Source organism: Scyliorhinus torazame, chromosome 31 (assembly GCF_047496885.1).
Source record: "Scyliorhinus torazame isolate Kashiwa2021f chromosome 31, sScyTor2.1, whole genome shotgun sequence".
Classification (NCBI taxonomy): domain Eukaryota; kingdom Metazoa; phylum Chordata; class Chondrichthyes; order Carcharhiniformes; family Scyliorhinidae; genus Scyliorhinus; species Scyliorhinus torazame.
Window position 1 is genome coordinate 25,416,106 of NC_092737.1, and position 21,712 is coordinate 25,437,817.

The following is a 21,712-nucleotide window of genomic DNA, read 5'->3' on the forward strand; positions in this document are numbered from 1 at the left end:
GCACTCCCTCAGCCCTGACTCTCTGACAGTGCGGCACTCCCTCAGTACTGACCATGCGACAGTGCTGCAGTCCCTAAGTTCTGACCCTCTGACTGTGCAGCACTCCCTCAGTACTGACCCTCTGACAGTGCGGAGCTCCCTCAGTACTGTCCCTCTGACAGTACGGCACTCCCTCAGCACTGACCCTCTGACAGTGCAGCACTCCCTCAGTACTGGCTCTCTACCAGTGCAGCACTCCCTCAGTACTGACCCTCTGACAGTGCAGCACTCCCTCAGTACTGACCCTCTGACAGTGCAGGACTCCCTCAGTACTAACCCTCTGACAGTGCGGCACTCCCTCAGTACTGACCCTCTGACAGTGAAACGCTCCCTCAGTACTGACCCTCTGACAGTGCGGCACTCCCTCAGTACTGACCCTCTGACAGAGCAGCACTCCCTCAGTACTGACCCTCCGACAGAGCAGCACTCCCTCAGTACTGACCCTCTGACAGTGCAGCACTCCCTCAGTACTGACCCACTGACAGTGCGGCACTCCCTCAGTACTGACCCTCTGACAGTGCAGCACTCGCTCAGCACTGACCCTCTGACAGTGCGGCACTACCTCAGTACTAACACTCTGACAGAGCAGCACACCCTCAGTACTAACCCTCTGACAGTGCGGCACTCCCTCAGTACTAACCCTGACAGTGCGGCACTCCCTCAGTACTGACCCTCTGACAGTACAGCTCTCCCTCAGTACTCACCCACTGACAGTGCAGCACACCCTCAGTACTGACCATGCGACAGTGCAGCAGTCCCTAAGTTCTGACCCTTTGACTGTGCAGCACTCCCTCAGTACTGACCCTCTGACAGTGCGGAGCTCCCTCAGTACTGTCCATCTGACAGTGCGGCACTCCCTCAGCACTGACCCTCTGACAGTGAAACGCTCCTTCAGTACTGACCCTCTGACAGTGCGGCACTCCCTCAGTACTGACCCTCTGACAGTGCAGCACTCCCTCAGTACTGACTCTCTGCCAGTGCAGCACTCCCTCATTACTGACCCTCTGACAGTGCAGCACTCCCTCAGTACTGACCCTCTGACAGGGCTGCACTCCCTCAGTACTGACCCTCTGACAGTGCAGGACTCCCTCAGTACTGACCCTCTAACAGTGCAGCACTCCCTCAGTACTGACCCTCTGACAGTGAAACGCTCCTTCAGTACTGACCCTCTGACAGTGCGGAACTCCCTCAGTACTGACCCTCTGACAGAGCAGCACTCGCTCAGCACTGACCCTCTGACAGTGCGGCACTCCCTCAGTACTAACACTCTGACAGTGCGGCACTCCCTCAGTACTAACACTCTGACGGAGCAGCACTCCCTCAGTACTAACACTCTGACAGAGCAGCACTCCCTCAGTACTAACACTCTGACAGTGCGGCACTCCCTCAGTACGAACACTCTGACAGTGCGGCATTCCCTCAGTACTGACCCTCCGACAGAGCAGCACTCCCTCAGTACTGACCCTCTGACAGTGCAGCACTCCCTCAGTACTGACCCACTGACAGTGCGGCACTCCCTCAGTACTGACCCTCTGACAGTTCAGCACTCGCTCAGCACTGACCCTCTGACAGTGCGGCACTCCCTCAGTACTAACACTCTGACAGTGCGGCACTCCCTCAGTACTAACCCTCTGACAGTGCGGCATTCCCTCAGTACTGACCCTCTGACAGTGCGGCACTCCCTCAGTACTGACCCTCTGACAGTGCAGCACACCCTCAGTACTAACCCTCTGACAGAGCAGCAATCCCTCAGTACTAACCCTCTGACAAAGCAGCAATCCCTCAGTACTAACCCTCTGACAGTGCAGCACTCCCTCAGTACTGCCCCTCTGACAGTGCAGCACTCCCTCAGTACTGACCCTCTGACAGTGCGGCACTCCCTCAGTACTGACCCTCGGACAGTGCGGCAATCCCTCAGTACTGACCCTCTGACAGTGCGGCACTCCCTCAGTGCTGACCCTCTGACAGTGCGGCAATCCCTCAGTACTGACCCTCTGACAGTGCGGCATTCCCTCAGTACTGACCCTCTGACAGTGCAGCACTCCCTCAGTACTGACCCTCTGACAGTGCAGCACTCCCTCAGTACTGACCCTCAGACAGTGCAGCACTCCCTCAGTACTGACCCTCTGACAAAGCAGCAATCCCTCAGTACTGCCCCTCTGACAGTGCAGCACTACCTCAGTAGTGACCCTCTGACAGTGCAGCACTCCCTCAGTACTGACCCTCTGACAGTGCAGCACTCCCACAGTACTGACCCTCTCACAGTCCAGCACTTCAGTACTGACTGTCTGACAGTGCAGCACTCCCTCAGTACTTACCCACTGACAGTGCAGCACTCCCTCAGTGCTGACCCTCTGACAGTACAGCTCTCCCTCCGTACTGACCCTCTGACAGTGCAGCACTCCCTCAGCCCTGACTCTCTGACAGTGCGGCACTCCCTCAGTACTGACCATGCGACAGTGCTGCAGTCCCTAAGTTCTGACCCTCTGACTGTGCAGCACTCCCTCAGTACTGACCCTCTGACAGTGCGGAGCTCCCTCAGTACTGTCCCTCTGACAGTACGGCACTCCCTCAGCACTGACCCTCTGACAGTGCAGCACTCCCTCAGTACTGGCTCTCTACCAGTGCAGCACTCCCTCAGTACTGACCCTCTGACAGTGCAGCACTCCCTCAGTACTGACCCTCTGACAGTGCAGGACTCCCTCAGTACTAACCCTCTGACAGTGCGGCACTCCCTCAGTACTGACCCTCTGACAGTGAAACGCTCCCTCAGTACTGACCCTCTGACAGTGCGGCACTCCCTCAGTACTAACACTCTGACAGAGCAGCACTCCCTCAGTACTAACACTCTGACAGTGCGGCACTCCCTCAGTACTAACCCTCTGACAGAGCAGCACTCCCTCAGTACGAACACTCTGACAGAGCAGCACTCCCTCAGTACTAACACTCTGACAGAGCAGCACTCCCTCAGTACGAACACTCTGACAGTGCGGCATTCCCTCAGTGCTGACCTTCTGACAGTGCAGCATTCCCTCAGTACTGACCCTCTGACAGTGCGGCACTCCCTCAGTACTGACCCTCGGACAGTGCGGCAATCCCTCAGTACTGACCCTTTGACAGTGCAGCACTCCCTCAGTACTAACCCTCTGACAGGGCAGCAATCCCTCAGTACTAACCCTCTGACAAAGCAGCAATCCCTCAGCACTAACCCTCTGACAGTGCAGCACTCCCTCAGTACTGCCCCTCTGACAGTGCAGCACTACCTCAGTAGTGACCCTCTGACAGTGCAGCACTCCCTCAGTACTGACCCTCTGACAGTGCAGCACTCCCACAGTACTGACCCTCTCACAGTCCAGCACTTCAGTACTGACTGTCTGACAGTGCAGCACTCCCTCATTACTGACTCTCTGACAGTGCAGCACTCCCTCAGTACTGACCCTCTGACAGTACAGCTCTCCCTCAGTACTTACCCACTGACAGTGCAGCACTCCCTCAGTGCTGACCCTCTGACAGTACAGCTCTCCCTCCGTACTGACCCTCTGACAGTGCAGCACTCCCTCAGCCCTGACTCTCTGACAGTGCGGCACTCCCTCAGTACTGACCATGCGACAGTGCTGCAGTCCCTAAGTTCTGACCCTCTGACTGTGCAGCACTCCCTCAGTACTGACCCTCTGACAGTGCGGAGCTCCCTCAGTACTGTCCCTCTGACAGTACGGCACTCCCTCAGCACTGACCCTCTGACAGTGCAGCACTCCCTCAGTACTGGCTCTCTACCAGTGCAGCACTCCCTCAGTACTGACCCTCTGACAGTGCAGCACTCCCTCAGTACTGACCCTCTGACAGTGCAGCACTCCCTCAGCCCTGACTCTCTGACAGTGCGGCACTCCCTCAGTACTGAACATGCGACAGTGCTGCAGTCCCTAAGTTCTGACCCTCTGACTGTGCAGCACTCCCTCAGTACTGACCCTCTGACAGTGCGGAGCTCCCTCAGTACTGTCCCTCTGACAGTACGGCACTCCCTCAGCACTGACCCTCTGACAGTGCAGCACTCCCTCAGTACTGGCTCTCTACCAGTGCAGCACTCCCTCAGTACTGACCCTCTGACAGTGCAGCACTCCCTCAGTACTGACCCTCTGACAGTGCAGGACTCCCTCAGTACTAACCCTCTGACAGTGCGGCACTCCCTCAGTACTGACCCTCTGACAGTGAAACGCTCCCTCAGTACTGACCCTCTGACAGTGCGGCACTCCCTCAGTACTGACCCTCCGACAGAGCAGCACTCCCTCAGTACTGACCCTCTGACAGTGCAGCACTCCCTCAGTACTGACCCACTGACAGTGCGGCACTCCCTCAGTACTGACCCTCTGACAGTGCAGCACTCGCTCAGCACTGACCCTCTGACAGTGCGGCACTCCCTCAGTACTAACACTCTGACAGAGCAGCACACCCTCAGTACTAACCCTCTGACAGTGCGGCACTCCCTCAGTACTAACCCTCTGACAGAGCAGCACTCCCTCAGTACTAACACTCTGACAGAGCAGCACTCACTCAGTACTAACACTCTGACAGTGCGGCACTCCCTCAGTACGAACACTCTGACAGTGCAGCACTCCCTCAGTGCTGACCTTCTGACAGTGCAGCACACCCTCAGTACTGACCCTCTGACAGTGCAGCACTCCCTCAGTACAGACCCTCTGACAGTGCGGCACTCCCTCAGTACGAACACTCTGACAGTGCAGCACTCCCTCAGTGCTGACCTTCTGACAGTGCAGCACACCCTCAGTACTAACCTTCTGACAGTGCAGCACTACCTCAGTACTGACCCTCTGACAGTGCAACACTCCCTCAGTACTGACCCTCTGACAGTGCAGCACTCCCTCAGTCCTGACCTCCGACAGTGCGGCACTCCCTCAGTACTAACACTCTGACAGTGCGGCACTCCCTCAGTACGAACACTCTGACAGTGCGGCACTCCCTCAGTACGAACACTCTGACAGTGCAGCACTCCCTCAGTGCTGACCTTCTGACAGTGCAGCACACCCTCAGTACTGACCCTCTGACAGTGCAGCACTCCCTCAGTACAGACCCTCTGACAGTGCGGCACTCCCTCAGTACGAACACTCTGACAGTGCAGCACTCCCTCAGTGCTGACCTTCTGACAGTGCAGCACACCCTCAGTACTAACCTTCTGACAGTGCAGCACTACCTCAGTACTGACCCTCTGACAGTGCAACACTCCCTCAGTACTGACCCTCTGACAGTGCAGCACTCCCTCAGTCCTGACCTCCGACAGTGCGGCACTCCCTCAGTACTAACACTCTGACAGTGCGGCACTCCCTCAGTACGAACACTCTGACAGTGCGGCACTCCCTCAGTACTGACCCTCTGACAGTGCGGCACTCCCTCAGTACTAACACTCTGACAGAGCAGCACACCCTCAGTACTAACCCTCTGACAGTGCGGCACTCCCTCAGTACTAACCCTCTGACAGAGCAGCACTCCCTCAGTACTAACACTCTGACAGAGCAGCACTCCCTCAGTACTAACACTCTGACAGTGCGGCACTCCCTCAGTACGAACACTCTGACAGTGCAGCACTCCCTCAGTGCTGACCTTCTGACAGTGCAGCACACCCTCAGTACTGACCCTCTGACAGTGCAGCACTCCCTCAGTACAGACCCTCTGACAGTGCGGCACTCCCTCAGTACGAACACTCTGACAGTGCAGCACTCCCTCAGTGCTGACCTTCTGACAGTGCAGCACACCCTCAGTACTAACCTTCTGACAGTGCAGCACTACCTCAGTACTGACCCTCTGACAGTGCAACACTCCCTCAGTACTGACCCTCTGACAGTGCAGCACTCCCTCAGTCCTGACCTCCGACAGTGCGGCACTCCCTCAGTACTAACACTCTGACAGTGCGGCACTCCCTCAGTACGAACACTCTGACAGTGCGGCACTCCCTCAGTACGAACACTCTGACAGTGCAGCACTCCCTCAGTGCTGACCTTCTGACAGTGCAGCACTCCCTCAGTACTGACCCTCTGACAGTGCGGCACTCCCTCAGTACTGACCCTCGGACAGTGCGGCACTCCCTCAGTACTGACCCTCTGACAGTGCAGCACTCCCTCAGTACTAACCCTCTGACAGGGCAGCAATCCCTCAGTACTAACCCTCTGACAAAGCAGCAATCCCTCAGTACTAACCCTCTGACAGTGCAGCACTCCCTCAGTACTGCCCCTCTGACAGTGCAGCACTCCCTCAGTACTGACCCTCTGACAGTGCAGCACTCCCACAGTACTGACCCTCTCACAGTCCAGCACTTCAGTACTGACTCTCTGACAGTGCAGCACTCCCTCATTACTGACTCTCTGACAGTGCAGCACTCCCTCAGTACTGACCCTCTGACAGTACAGCTCTCCCTCAGTACTTACCCACTGACAGTGCAGCACACCCTCAGTACTGACCCTCTGACAGTACAGCTCTCCCTCCGTACTGACCCTCTGACAGTGCAGCACTCCCTCAGCCCTGACTCTCTGACAGTGCGGCACTCCCTCAGTACTGACCATGCGACAGTGCTGCAGTCCCTAAGTTCTGACCCTCTGACTGTGCAGCACTCCCTCAGTACTGACCCTCTGACAGTGCGGAGCTCCCTCAGTACTGTCCCTCTGACAGTACGGCACTCCCTCAGCACTGACCCTCTGACAGTGCAGCACTCCCTCAGTACTGGCTCTCTACCAGTGCAGCACTCCCTCAGTACTGACCCTCTGACAGTGCAGCACTCCCTCAGTACTGACCCTCTGACAGTGCAGGACTCCCTCAGTACTAACCCTCTGACAGTGCGGCACTCCCTCAGTACTGACCCTCTGACAGTGAAACGCTCCCTCAGTACTGACCCTCTGACAGTGCGGCACTCCCTCAGTACTGACCCTCTGACAGAGCAGCACTCCCTCAGTACTGACCCTCCGACAGAGCAGCACTCCCTCAGTACTGACCCTCTGACAGTGCAGCACTCCCTCAGTACTGACCCACTGACAGTGCGGCACTCCCTCAGTACTGACCCTCTGACAGTGCAGCACTCGCTCAGCACTGACCCTCTGACAGTGCGGCACTCCCTCAGTACTAACACTCTGACAGAGCAGCACACCCTCAGTACTAACCCTCTGACAGTGCGGCACTCCCTCAGTACTAACCCTGACAGTGCGGCACTCCCTCAGTACTGACCCTCTGACAGTACAGCTCTCCCTCAGTACTCACCCACTGACAGTGCAGCACACCCTCAGTACTGACCATGCGACAGTGCAGCAGTCCCTAAGTTCTGACCCTTTGACTGTGCAGCACTCCCTCAGTACTGACCCTCTGACAGTGCGGAGCTCCCTCAGTACTGTCCATCTGACAGTGCGGCACTCCCTCAGCACTGACCCTCTGACAGTGAAACGCTCCTTCAGTACTGACCCTCTGACAGTGCGGCACTCCCTCAGTACTGACCCTCTGACAGTGCAGCACTCCCTCAGTACTGACTCTCTGCCAGTGCAGCACTCCCTCATTACTGACCCTCTGACAGTGCAGCACTCCCTCAGTACTGACCCTCTGACAGGGCTGCACTCCCTCAGTACTGACCCTCTGACAGTGCAGGACTCCCTCAGTACTGACCCTCTAACAGTGCAGCACTCCCTCAGTACTGACCCTCTGACAGTGAAACGCTCCTTCAGTACTGACCCTCTGACAGTGCGGAACTCCCTCAGTACTGACCCTCTGACAGAGCAGCACTCGCTCAGCACTGACCCTCTGACAGTGCGGCACTCCCTCAGTACTAACACTCTGACAGTGCGGCACTCCCTCAGTACTAACACTCTGACGGAGCAGCACTCCCTCAGTACTAACACTCTGACAGAGCAGCACTCCCTCAGTACTAACACTCTGACAGTGCGGCACTCCCTCAGTACGAACACTCTGACAGTGCGGCACTCCCTCAGTACTGACCCTCTGACAGTGAAACGCTCCCTCAGTACCGACCCTCTGACAGTGCGGCACTCCCTCAGTACTGACCCTCTGACAGAGCAGCACACCCTCAGTACTGACCCACCGACAGAGCAGCACTCCCTCAGTACTGACCCTCTGACAGTGCAGCACTCCCTCAGTACTGACCCACTGACAGTGCAGCACTCCCTCAGTACTGACCCTCTGACAGTGCGGCACTCCCTCAGTACTGACCCTCTGACAGTGCAGCACTCCCTCAGTACTGACCCTCTGACAGTGCAGCACTCGCTCAGCACTGACCCTCTGACAGTGCGGCACTCCCTCAGTACTAACACACTGACAGAGCTGCACTCCCTCAATACTAACACTCTGACAGTGCGGCACTCCCTCAGTACTAACCCTCTGACAGAGCAGCACTCCCTCAGTACTAACACTCTGACAGAGCAGCACTCCTTCAGTACTAACACTCTGACAGTGCGGCATTCCCTCAGTACTGACCCTCTGACAGTGCAGCACACCCTCAGTACTGACCCTCTGACAGTGCGGCACTCCCTCAGTACTGACCCTCTGACAGTGCGGCAATCCCTCAGTACTGACCCTCTGACAGTGCGGCACTCCCTCAGTACTGACCCTCGGACAGTGCGGCACTCCCTCAGTACTGACCCTCTGACAGTGCAGCACTCCCTCAGTACTAACCCTCTGACAGGGCAGCAATCCCTCAGTACTAACCCTCTGACAAAGCAGCAATCCCTCAGTACTAACCCTCTGACAGTGCAGCACTCCCTCAGTACTGCCCCTCTGACAGTGCAGCACTCCCTCAGTACTGACCCTCTGACAGTGCAGCACTCCCACAGTACTGACCCTCTCACAGTCCAGCACTTCAGTACTGACTCTCTGACAGTGCAGCACTCCCTCATTACTGACTCTCTGACAGTGCAGCACTCCCTCAGTACTGACCCTCTGACAGTACAGCTCTCCCTCAGTACTTACCCACTGACAGTGCAGCACACCCTCAGTACTGACCCTCTGACAGTACAGCTCTCCCTCCGTACTGACCCTCTGACAGTGCAGCACTCCCTCAGCCCTGACTCTCTGACAGTGCGGCACTCCCTCAGTACTGACCATGCGACAGTGCTGCAGTCCCTAAGTTCTGACCCTCTGACTGTGCAGCACTCCCTCAGTACTGACCCTCTGACAGTGCGGAGCTCCCTCAGTACTGTCCCTCTGACAGTACGGCACTCCCTCAGCACTGACCCTCTGACAGTGCAGCACTCCCTCAGTACTGGCTCTCTACCAGTGCAGCACTCCCTCAGTACTGACCCTCTGACAGTGCAGCACTCCCTCAGTACTGACCCTCTGACAGTGCAGGACTCCCTCAGTACTAACCCTCTGACAGTGCGGCACTCCCTCAGTACTGACCCTCTGACAGTGAAACGCTCCCTCAGTACTGACCCTCTGACAGTGCGGCACTCCCTCAGTACTGACCCTCTGACAGAGCAGCACTCCCTCAGTACTGACCCTCCGACAGAGCAGCACTCCCTCAGTACTGACCCTCTGACAGTGCAGCACTCCCTCAGTACTGACCCACTGACAGTGCGGCACTCCCTCAGTACTGACCCTCTGACAGTGCAGCACTCGCTCAGCACTGACCCTCTGACAGTGCGGCACTCCCTCAGTACTAACACTCTGACAGAGCAGCACACCCTCAGTACTAACCCTCTGACAGTGCGGCACTCCCTCAGTACTAACCCTGACAGTGCGGCACTCCCTCAGTACTGACCCTCTGACAGTACAGCTCTCCCTCAGTACTCACCCACTGACAGTGCAGCACACCCTCAGTACTGACCATGCGACAGTGCAGCAGTCCCTAAGTTCTGACCCTTTGACTGTGCAGCACTCCCTCAGTACTGACCCTCTGACAGTGCGGAGCTCCCTCAGTACTGTCCATCTGACAGTGCGGCACTCCCTCAGCACTGACCCTCTGACAGTGAAACGCTCCTTCAGTACTGACCCTCTGACAGTGCGGCACTCCCTCAGTACTGACCCTCTGACAGTGCAGCACTCCCTCAGTACTGACTCTCTGCCAGTGCAGCACTCCCTCATTACTGACCCTCTGACAGTGCAGCACTCCCTCAGTACTGACCCTCTGACAGGGCTGCACTCCCTCAGTACTGACCCTCTGACAGTGCAGGACTCCCTCAGTACTGACCCTCTAACAGTGCAGCACTCCCTCAGTACTGACCCTCTGACAGTGAAACGCTCCTTCAGTACTGACCCTCTGACAGTGCGGAACTCCCTCAGTACTGACCCTCTGACAGAGCAGCACTCGCTCAGCACTGACCCTCTGACAGTGCGGCACTCCCTCAGTACTAACACTCTGACAGTGCGGCACTCCCTCAGTACTAACACTCTGACGGAGCAGCACTCCCTCAGTACTAACACTCTGACAGAGCAGCACTCCCTCAGTACTAACACTCTGACAGTGCGGCACTCCCTCAGTACGAACACTCTGACAGTGCGGCATTCCCTCAGTACTGACCCTCCGACAGAGCAGCACTCCCTCAGTACTGACCCTCTGACAGTGCAGCACTCCCTCAGTACTGACCCACTGACAGTGCGGCACTCCCTCAGTACTGACCCTCTGACAGTTCAGCACTCGCTCAGCACTGACCCTCTGACAGTGCGGCACTCCCTCAGTACTAACACTCTGACAGTGCGGCACTCCCTCAGTACTAACCCTCTGACAGTGCGGCATTCCCTCAGTACTGACCCTCTGACAGTGCGGCACTCCCTCAGTACTGACCCTCTGACAGTGCAGCACACCCTCAGTACTAACCCTCTGACAGAGCAGCAATCCCTCAGTACTAACCCTCTGACAAAGCAGCAATCCCTCAGTACTAACCCTCTGACAGTGCAGCACTCCCTCAGTACTGCCCCTCTGACAGTGCAGCACTCCCTCAGTACTGACCCTCTGACAGTGCGGCACTCCCTCAGTACTGACCCTCGGACAGTGCGGCAATCCCTCAGTACTGACCCTCTGACAGTGCGGCACTCCCTCAGTGCTGACCCTCTGACAGTGCGGCAATCCCTCAGTACTGACCCTCTGACAGTGCGGCATTCCCTCAGTACTGACCCTCTGACAGTGCAGCACTCCCTCAGTACTAACCCTCTGACAAAGCAGCAATCCCTCAGTACTAACCCTCTGACAAAGCAGCAATCCCTCAGTACTGCCCCTCTGACAGTGCAGCACTACCTCAGTAGTGACCCTCTGACAGTGCAGCACTCCCTCAGTACTGACCCTCTGACAGTGCAGCACTCCCACAGTACTGACCCTCTCACAGTCCAGCACTTCAGTACTGACTGTCTGACAGTGCAGCACTCCCTCATTACTGACTCTCTGACAGTGCAGCACTCCCTCAGTACTGACCCTCTGACAGTACAGCTCTCCCTCAGTACTTACCCACTGACAGTGCAGCACTCCCTCAGTGCTGACCCTCTGACAGTACAGCTCTCCCTCCGTACTGACCCTCTGACAGTGCAGCACTCCCTCAGCCCTGACTCTCTGACAGTGCGGCACTCCCTCAGTACTGACCATGCGACAGTGCTGCAGTCCCTAAGTTCTGACCCTCTGACTGTGCCGCACTCCCTCAGTACTGACCCTCTGACAGTGCGGAGCTCCCTCAGTACTGTCCCTCTGACAGTACGGCACTCCCTCAGCACTGACCCTCTGACAGTGCAGCACTCCCTCAGTACTGGCTCTCTACCAGTGTAGCACTCCCTCAGTACTGACCCTCTGACAGTGCAGCACTCCCTCAGTACTGACCCTCTGACAGTGCAGGACTCCCTCAGTACTAACCCTCTGACAGTGCGGCACTCCCTCAGTACTGACCCTCTGACAGTGAAACGCTCCCTCAGTACTGACCCTCTGACAGTGCGGCACTCCCTCAGTACTAACACTCTGACAGAGCAGCACTCCCTCAGTACTAACACTCTGACAGTGCGGCACTCCCTCAGTACTAACCCTCTGACAGAGCAGCACTCCCTCAGTACGAACACTCTGACAGAGCAGCACTCCCTCAGTACTAACACTCTGACAGAGCAGCACTCCCTCAGTACGAACACTCTGACAGTGCGGCATTCCCTCAGTGCTGACCTTCTGACAGTGCAGCATTCCCTCAGTACTTACCCTCTGACAGTGCGGCACTCCCTCAGTACTGACCCTCGGACAGTGCGGCAATCCCTCAGTACTGACCCTTTGACAGTGCAGCACTCCCTCAGTACTAACCCTCTGACAGGGCAGCAATCCCTCAGTACTAACCCTCTGACAAAGCAGCAATCCCTCAGTACTAACCCTCTGACAGTGCAGCACTCCCTCAGTACTGCCCCTCTGACAGTGCAGCACTACCTCAGTAGTGACCCTCTGACAGTGCAGCACTCCCTCAGTACTGACCCTCTGACAGTGCAGCACTCCCACAGTACTGACCCTCTCACAGTCCAGCACTTCAGTACTGACTGTCTGACAGTGCAGCACTCCCTCATTACTGACTCTCTGACAGTGCAGCACTCCCTCAGTACTGACCCTCTGACAGTACAGCTCTCCCTCAGTACTTACCCACTGACAGTGCAGCACTCCCTCAGTGCTGACCCTCTGACAGTACAGCTCTCCCTCCGTACTGACCCTCTGACAGTGCAGCACTCCCTCAGCCCTGACTCTCTGACAGTGCGGCACTCCCTCAGTACTGACCATGCGACAGTGCTGCAGTCCCTAAGTTCTGACCCTCTGACTGTGCAGCACTCCCTCAGTACTGACCCTCTGACAGTGCGGAGCTCCCTCAGTACTGTCCCTCTGACAGTACGGCACTCCCTCAGCACTGACCCTCTGACAGTGCAGCACTCCCTCAGTACTGGCTCTCTACCAGTGCAGCACTCCCTCAGTACTGACCCTCTGACAGTGCAGCACTCCCTCAGTACTGACCCTCTGACAGTGCAGCACTCCCTCAGCCCTGACTCTCTGACAGTGCGGCACTCCCTCAGTACTGAACATGCGACAGTGCTGCAGTCCCTAAGTTCTGACCCTCTGACTGTGCAGCACTCCCTCAGTACTGACCCTCTGACAGTGCGGAGCTCCCTCAGTACTGTCCCTCTGACAGTACGGCACTCCCTCAGCACTGACCCTCTGACAGTGCAGCACTCCCTCAGTACTGGCTCTCTACCAGTGCAGCACTCCCTCAGTACTGACCCTCTGACAGTGCAGCACTCCCTCAGTACTGACCCTCTGACAGTGCAGGACTCCCTCAGTACTAACCCTCTGACAGTGCGGCACTCCCTCAGTACTGACCCTCTGACAGTGAAACGCTCCCTCAGTACTGACCCTCTGACAGTGCGGCACTCCCTCAGTACTGACCCTCCGACAGAGCAGCACTCCCTCAGTACTGACCCTCTGACAGTGCAGCACTCCCTCAGTACTGACCCACTGACAGTGCGGCACTCCCTCAGTACTGACCCTCTGACAGTGCAGCACTCGCTCAGCACTGACCCTCTGACAGTGCGGCACTCCCTCAGTACTAACACTCTGACAGAGCAGCACACCCTCAGTACTAACCCTCTGACAGTGCGGCACTCCCTCAGTACTAACCCTCTGACAGAGCAGCACTCCCTCAGTACTAACACTCTGACAGAGCAGCACTCCCTCAGTACTAACACTCTGACAGTGCGGCACTCCCTCAGTACGAACACTCTGACAGTGCAGCACTCCCTCAGTGCTGACCTTCTGACAGTGCAGCACACCCTCAGTACTGACCCTCTGACAGTGCAGCACTCCCTCAGTACAGACCCTCTGACAGTGCGGCACTCCCTCAGTACGAACACTCTGACAGTGCAGCACTCCCTCAGTGCTGACCTTCTGACAGTGCAGCACACCCTCAGTACTAACCTTCTGACAGTGCAGCACTACCTCAGTACTGACCCTCTGACAGTGCAACACTCCCTCAGTACTGACCCTCTGACAGTGCAGCACTCCCTCAGTCCTGACCTCCGACAGTGCGGCACTCCCTCAGTACTAACACTCTGACAGTGCGGCACTCCCTCAGTACGAACACTCTGACAGTGCGGCACTCCCTCAGTACGAACACTCTGACAGTGCAGCACTCCCTCAGTGCTGACCTTCTGACAGTGCAGCACACCCTCAGTACTGACCCTCTGACAGTGCAGCACTCCCTCAGTACAGACCCTCTGACAGTGCGGCACTCCCTCAGTACGAACACTCTGACAGTGCAGCACTCCCTCAGTGCTGACCTTCTGACAGTGCAGCACACCCTCAGTACTAACCTTCTGACAGTGCAGCACTACCTCAGTACTGACCCTCTGACAGTGCAACACTCCCTCAGTACTGACCCTCTGACAGTGCAGCACTCCCTCAGTCCTGACCTCCGACAGTGCGGCACTCCCTCAGTACTAACACTCTGACAGTGCGGCACTCCCTCAGTACGAACACTCTGACAGTGCGGCACTCCCTCAGTACTGACCCTCTGACAGTGCGGCACTCCCTCAGTACTAACACTCTGACAGAGCAGCACTCCCTCAGTACTAACACTCTGACAGTGCGGCACTCCCTCAGTACGAACACTCTGACAGTGCAGCACTCCCTCAGTGCTGACCTTCTGACAGTGCAGCACACCCTCAGTACTGACCCTCTGACAGTGCAGCACTCCCTCAGTACAGACCCTCTGACAGTGCGGCACTCCCTCAGTACGAACACTCTGACAGTGCAGCACTCCCTCAGTGCTGACCTTCTGACAGTGCAGCACACCCTCAGTACTAACCTTCTGACAGTGCAGCACTACCTCAGTACTGACCCTCTGACAGTGCAGCACTCCCTCAGTACTGACCCTCTGACAGTGCAGCACTCCCTCAGTCCTGACCTCCGACAGTGCGGCACTCCCTCAGTACTAACACTCTGACAGTGCGGCACTCCCTCAGTACGAACACTCTGACAGTGCGGCACTCCCTCAGTACGAACACTCTGACAGTGCAGCACTCCCTCAGTGCTGACCTTCTGACAGTGCAGCACACCCTCAGTACTGACCCTCTGACAGTGCAGCAATCACTCAGCACTGTCTCCCCCCCAACCCCCCTCAGTCTCTGCCAGTATAAAAGATGGCGGCGGCTGCAGGGCGCGGCCATCGCTGGTGCTGGCGAAGGGAAGCCGCCGCGTCGATCGGTGCGCGGATTGCGGCGGTTGCCGCGGGGCGAGGGTCTGCGCGCGGGGCCGATGAAGCCCCCGGTGAGGGCCCGGGCCGCACCCCGGAGATTCGGGGTGGACTTCGACAAGAAGTGGGCGGAGTTGGAGCCGGAGCTGGAGGACTGGGCCGCGGGCGAGCAGCGGCTGCTGCTGCGGGCCCTCAAGAAGCAGAGCGCGGCCCGGGAGCCCGACCTGGGCAGCCTGCAGGCGGCCGTGCCCGGCAGGAGCCGGCAGAGGTAGGCCCGGGGCGGCTGGGGGGGGATTGGGAGAGGGGAGGGGGGGGGATGGGAGAGGGAGGGGGGGGATGGGAGAGGGAGGGGGGGGATGGGAGAGGGGAGGGGGGGGATGGAGAGGGAGGGGGGGGATGGGAGAGGGAGGGGGGGGATGGGAGAGGGGGGGGAAAGAGAGAGGGGGGGGGGGGAAAGAGAGAGGGGGGGGGGGGAAAGAGAGGGGGGGGGGGGAAAGAGAGAGGGGGAGGGGGGGGGGGGGAAAGAGAGAGGGGGGGGGGGGGGAAGAGAGAGGGGGGGGGGGGGGGGAAAGAGAGAGAGGGGGGGGGGGAAAGAGAGAGGGGGGGGGGAGAAAGAGAGAGGGGGGGGGGAAGAGAGAGGGGGGGGGGGGGGGAAAGAGAGAGAGGGGGGGGGGGGGAAAGAGAGAGGGGGGGGGGGAAAGAGAGAGGGGGGGGGGGAGAAAGAGAGAGGGGGGGGGGAAGAGAGAGGGGGGGGGGGGAAAGAGAGAGGGGGGGGGGGGGAAAGAGAGAGGGGGGGGGGGGAAAGAGAGAGAGGGGGGGGGGGGACGAGAGAGGGGGGGGGGGGGAAAGAGAGAGGGGGGGGGGGGGAAAGAGAGAGGGGGGGGGGGAAAGAGAGAGGGGGGGGGGGGAAAGAGAGAGAGGGGGGGGGGGAAAGAGAGAGGGGGGGGGGGAAAGAGAGAGGGGGGGGGGGAAAGAGAGAGGGGGGGGGGGAAGAGAGAGGGGGGGGGGGGAAAAGAGAGAGGGGGGGGAGAGAGAGAGGGGGGGGGAGAGAGAGCGGGGAGGGGGGGGGAAAGAGAGAGGGGGGGGGAAAGAGAGCGGGGGGGGGGAGAAGAGAGGGGGAGGGGGGGGGGGAAAGAGAGAGGGGGGGGGGGGAAGAGAGAGGGGGGGGGGGGAAAAGAGAGAGGGGGGGGGAGAGAGAGAGGGGGGGGGGAGAGAGAGCGGGGAGGGGGGGGGGAAAGAGAGTGGGGGGGGGGGAAAGAGAGAGGGGGGGGGGAAGAGAGAGGGGGGGGGGAAAGAGAGAGGGGGGGGGGGAGAGAGAGCGGGGAGGGGGGGGGAAAGAGAGAGGGGGGGGGGAAGAGAGAGGGGGGGGGGAAAGAGAGAGGGGGGGGGGGAAAGAGAGCGGGGGGGGGGAAGAGAGCGGGGGGGGGGAGAGAGAGCGGGGGGGGGAGAGAGAGAGGGGGGGGGAGAGAGAGAGAGAGAGAGGGGGGGGGAAGGAGAGGAGGGGGGGGGGAAAGAGAGAGGGGGGGGGGAAGAGAGAGGGGGGGGAGAGAGAGCGCGGGGGGGGGGGGAGAGAGAGAGCGGGGGGGGGGGGAGAGAGAGAGCGGGGGGGGGGGGGAGAGAGAGAGCGGGGGGGGGGGGAGAGAGAGAGCGGGGGGGGGGGGAGAGAGAGAGCGGGGGGGGGGAGAGAGAGAGCGGGGGGGGGGGGGAGAGAGAGAGCGGGGGGGGGGGGAGAGAGAGCGAGGGGGGGGGGAGAGAGAGAGCGAGAGAGCGGGGGGGGGGAGAGAGAGCGGGGGGGGGGGAGAGAGAGAGCGCGGGGGGGGGGAGAGAGAGAGGGGGGGGGGAGAGAGAGAGGGGGGGGGAGAGAGAGAGGGGAGGGAAAGAGCGGGGGGGGGAGGGAAAGAGCGGGGGGGAGGAAAGAGCGGGGGGGGGAGAGAGAGAGCGGGGGGGGGGGGAGAGAGAGCGGGGGGGGGGGAAGAAAGAGCGGGGGGGGGGGAGGGAAAGAGAGCGGGGGGGGGGAGGGAGAGAGAGCGGGGGGGGGGGGAGAGCGGGGGGGGGGGGGGAGAGCGGGGGGGGGGAGAGAGCGCGGGGGGGGGAGGAGAGAGAGCGGGGGGGGGAGAGAGGGGGGGGGGAGAGAGAGCGCGGGGGGGGGAGAGAGAGAGCGGGGGGGGAGAGAAGAGAGCGGGGGGGGGGAAGAGAGAGAGCGGGGGGGGGGGGGGAGAGAGAGCGGGGGGGGGGAGCGCGCGGGGGGGGGAGAGAGAGCGCCGGGGGGGGGGGAGAGAGAGCGGGGGGGGGGGGGGAGAGAGCGGGGGGGGGGGGGGGGGGGGGGGGAGAGCGGGGGGGAGAGAGCGGGGGGGGGGAGAGAGAGAGAGCGGGGGGGGGGAGAGAGCGGGGGGGGGGGAGAGAGCGGGGGGGGGGAGAGAGAGCGCCGGGGGGGGGGGGGGTAGAGAGAGCGCCGGGGGGGGGGGGGGGGGGGAGAGAGAGAGCGCGGGGGGGGGGAGAGAGAGAGAGCGCGCGGGGGGGGGGGAGAGAGAGCGGGGGGGGGGGGAGAGAGCGGGGGGGGGGGGAGAGAGCGGGGGGGGGGGGAGAGAGCGGGGGGGGGGGGGAGAGAGCGGGGGGGGGGGGAGAGAGCGGGGGGGGGGGAGAGAGCGAGGGCGGGGGGGGGAAGAGGGGGGGGAGAGAGAGAGCGCGGGGGGGGGGAGAGAGAGAGAGCGCGGGGGGAGGAGAGAGCGGGGGGGGGGGGAGAGCGGGGGGGGGAGAGAGAGAGAGCGGGGGGGGGAGAGAGAGAGAGCGGGGGGGGAGAGAGAAGAGAGCGGGGGGGGAGAGAGAGAGAGCGGGGGGGGAGAGAGAGAGAGCGGGGGGGGGGGGAGAGAGCGGGGGGGGGGAGAGAGCGGGGGGGGGAGAGCGCGGGGGGGGGGAGAGCGCGGGGGGGGGGAGAGCGCGGGGGGGGGAGAGAGAGGGGGGGGGGAGAGAGAGGGGGGGGGGGAGAGAGGGGGGGGAGAGAGAGGGGGGGGGGAGGAGAGGCGGGGGGGGGGGAAGAGAGGGGGGGGGGGGAGAGAGAGAGAGCGGGGGGGGGGGGAGAGCGCGGGGGGGGGGGGAGAGAGAGGGGGGAGAGAGAGGGGGGGGAGAGAGAGGGGGGGGGAGAGAGAGAGGGGGGGGAGAGAGAGAGGCGGGGGGGGGGAGAGAGAGGGGGGGGGGAGAGAGAGAGAGCGGGGGGGGGTGGGAGGAGAGAGCGGGAGAGAGCGCGGGGGGGGGGAGAGAGCGGGGGGGGGGGAGAGAGCGGGGGGGGGGGGAGAGAGCGGGGGGGGGGGAGAGAGAGCGGGGGGGGGGGAGGAGAGAGCGGGGGGGGGGGGAGAGAGCGGGGGGGGGGGGAGAGAGAGCGGGGGGGGGGGAGAGAGAGAGCGGGGGGGGGGAGAGGGGGGGGGAGAGCGGGGGGGGGGGAGAGAGCGGGGGGGGGGAGGAGAGCGGGGGGGGGGAGGGGGAGGGAGGGGGGGGGAGAGGGGAGGGGAGGGGGGGAGAGGGAGGGGGGGGGAGAGGGAGGGGGGGGGAGAGAGGGAGGGGGGGGGGAGAGAGGGAGGGGGGGAGGAGAGGGAGGGGGAGAGAGGGAGGGGGGGGGAGAGAGGGAGGGGGGGGAGAGAGGGAGGGGGGGGAGGAGAGGGAGAGGGAGAGGGGAGGGGGGGGGAGAGAGGGAGAGGAGGGGGGAGAGGGAGGGGGGGGAGAGAGGGAGAGGGAGGGGGGGGGAGAGAGGGGGAGGGAGGGGAGAGGGAAGGGGGGGAGGGAGAGGGAAGGGGGGGGGGAGAGGGAAGGGGGGGGGGAGAGGGAGGGAGGGGGGGGGGAGAGGGAGGGAGGGGGGGGGAGAGGGGAGGGGGGGGGGGAGAGGGAGGGGGGGGGGAGGAGAGGGAGAGCGGGGGGGGGAAGAGAGCGGGGGGGGGGAGAGAGCGGCGGGGGGGGGAAGAGAGCGGGGGGGGGGAGGAGAGCGGCGGGGGGGGGGAGAGAGCGGGGGGGGGGAGAGAGAGAGCGGGGGGGGCAGAGAGCGGGGGGGGGGGGGGAGAGAGAGAGCGGGGGGGGGGGGGAGAGAGAGAGCGGGGGGGGGGGGAGAGAGAGCGCGGGGGGGGGAGAGAGAGCGCGGGGGTGGGAGAGAGAGCGCGGGGCGGGGAGGGAGAGAGCGGGGGGGGGGGGAGAGAGCGGGGGGGGGGGGGAGAGCGCGGGGGGGGGAGAGAGCGCGGGGGGGGGGGGAGAGGGGGGGGAGAGAGGGAGAGCGCCGGGGGGGGGGAGGAGAGAGCGGGGGGGGGAAGGAGAGGGGGGGGGGGGGGAGAGCGGGGGGGGGGGGGGAGAGCGGGGGGGGGGGAGAGAGAGAGAGCGGGGGGGGGGGGGGGGAGAGAGCGGGGGGGGGGGGGGAGAGAGCGGGGGGGGGGGAGAGAGCGGGGGGGGGGAGGAGAGGGGGGGGGGGGAGAGCGGGGGGGGGGAGAGAGGGGGGGGGAGAGCGGGGGGGGAGAGAGAGGGGGGGGAGAGGGAGGGGGGGGGAGAGGGGAGGGGGGGGGAGAGGGAGGGGGGGGGGGAGAGGGAGGGGGGGGAGAGAGGGAGGGGGGGGGGAGAGGGAGGGGGGGGGAGAGGTAGGGGGGGGGAGAGGGAGGGGGGGGGAGAGGGAGGGGGGAGAAGAGAGGGAGGGGGGGGAGAGAGGGAGGGGGGGGAGAGAGGGAGGGGGGGGGAGAGGGAGGGGGGGGAGAGAGGGAAGGGGGGGGGGAGAGGGAAGGGGGGGGGGGAGAGGGAAGGGGGGGGGGGAGAGGGAAGGGGGGGGGGGAGAGGGAAGGGGGGGGGTGAGAGGGAAGGGGGGGGGGAGAGGGAAGGGGGGGGGGGAAGAGAGCGGGGGGGGGAGAGAGAGAGAGGGGGGGGGGAGAGAGAGAGGGGGGGGGGAGAAGAGAGGGGGGGGGGAGAGGAGGAGGGGGGGGGGGGAGAAGAGAGAGGAGGGGGGGGAGAAGAGAGAGGAGGGGGGGGAAGAAGAGAGAGGAGGGGGGGGAGAAGAGAGAGGAGGGGGGGGGAGAAGAGAGAGGAGGGGGGGGGGAGAAGAGAGAGGAGGGGGGGGGGGAGAGAGAGAGGAGGGGGGGGGAGAAGAGAGAGGAGGGGGGGGGGGAGAAGAGAGAGGAGGGGGGGGGAAGGGAGAGGAGGGGGGGAGAGGGGGGGGAAAGGGAGAGGGGGAAGGGGGGGAGAGAGGCGTCTGGTGGTAGGGGGATGGGTGAGGGTTGGGAGAGGGCTGAGATGGGTAGAGGGTTGGTTGGGAGTGGGCTGGGAGGGGGGTTGTGGAGAGCGCTTGGCACTTGGGGTGGATGGGGAGGGCCGGGAACAGGGGTGGGGGGAGTTGGGTAGGGGGATGGGGCGTGTGGGGACAGGGTGCACAACCTTGGAGTCGAGTGACCCAGAACCCCCCCCAAATAGTCACCCCATCATTACCTCCGTGCCAAATGGGGTAGTCCTCAAACAGATCGAGCCAATCCAGACTGGGCAACCATAAGGCACTATGAGCCATGAATGGTTTGGACAATTAAACAACTCACTGGCGGAAGAGGCTCCATAATATCCACATCCCCGACGATGGAGGAGTCCAGCGCATCAGTGCAAATGATAAGGCTCAAGCTTTCGCAACAATCTTCAGCCAGGAGTGCCGAATGGATGATTCATCTCTGTCTCCTCTGGAAGTCCCCAGCATCACAGATGACCGCATTCTGCCAATTCAATTCACTCCTCGTGATATCAAGAAATGGCCAAATGCACTGGACACTACAAAGGCCCTGGCTATATTCTGGCAATAGCACTGAAGACTTGTACTCCACAACTTGCCGTGCCCTTAGCCAAGCTGTCCTGTCCAGCTACAACACTGGCAACTCCCCAGTATTGTGGAAACTTGCCCCAGGTATGTCCTGTCCACAACAGGGCCAATCCAACCCGGCCACTTATCACCCCATCAATCAAGTGTGGAAGAGTCATAAGCAGCACTTGTTCAACAAATAACCTGCTCACGGATGTTCAGTTTGGGTTCTGTCAGGGGTCACTCAGCTCCTGACCTCATTCCAGCCTCAGTTCAAACATGGACAAAAGAGCTGAATGCTGGAGGTGAGGTGGGAGTGACTGCCCTTGCCATCAAGGCAGCATTTGACCGAGTATTGCATCAAGGAGCCCGAGCTAAACTGGGGTCACGGGAGAAAACTCTCCGCTGATTGGACTCAAACCCTGGCACAAAGGAAATGGTTCTGGTGGTTGGAGGTCAATCAGCTCGGCTCCAGGACATCACTGCAGGAGTTCCTCAGGGAAGCATCCAAGGCCCACCCATCTTCTGCTTCGCTAATGACCTTCCATTATAAGGTTAGAGGTGGGGGTGTTTGCAGATGACTGCACAATGTTCTTGCCTCCTCAGTGAAGCAGTCCATACAACGGTCAGAATCCTGAGGCGAGTAACTAACCTCCGGACTTCCAAAGCCTGTCCACCATCGACA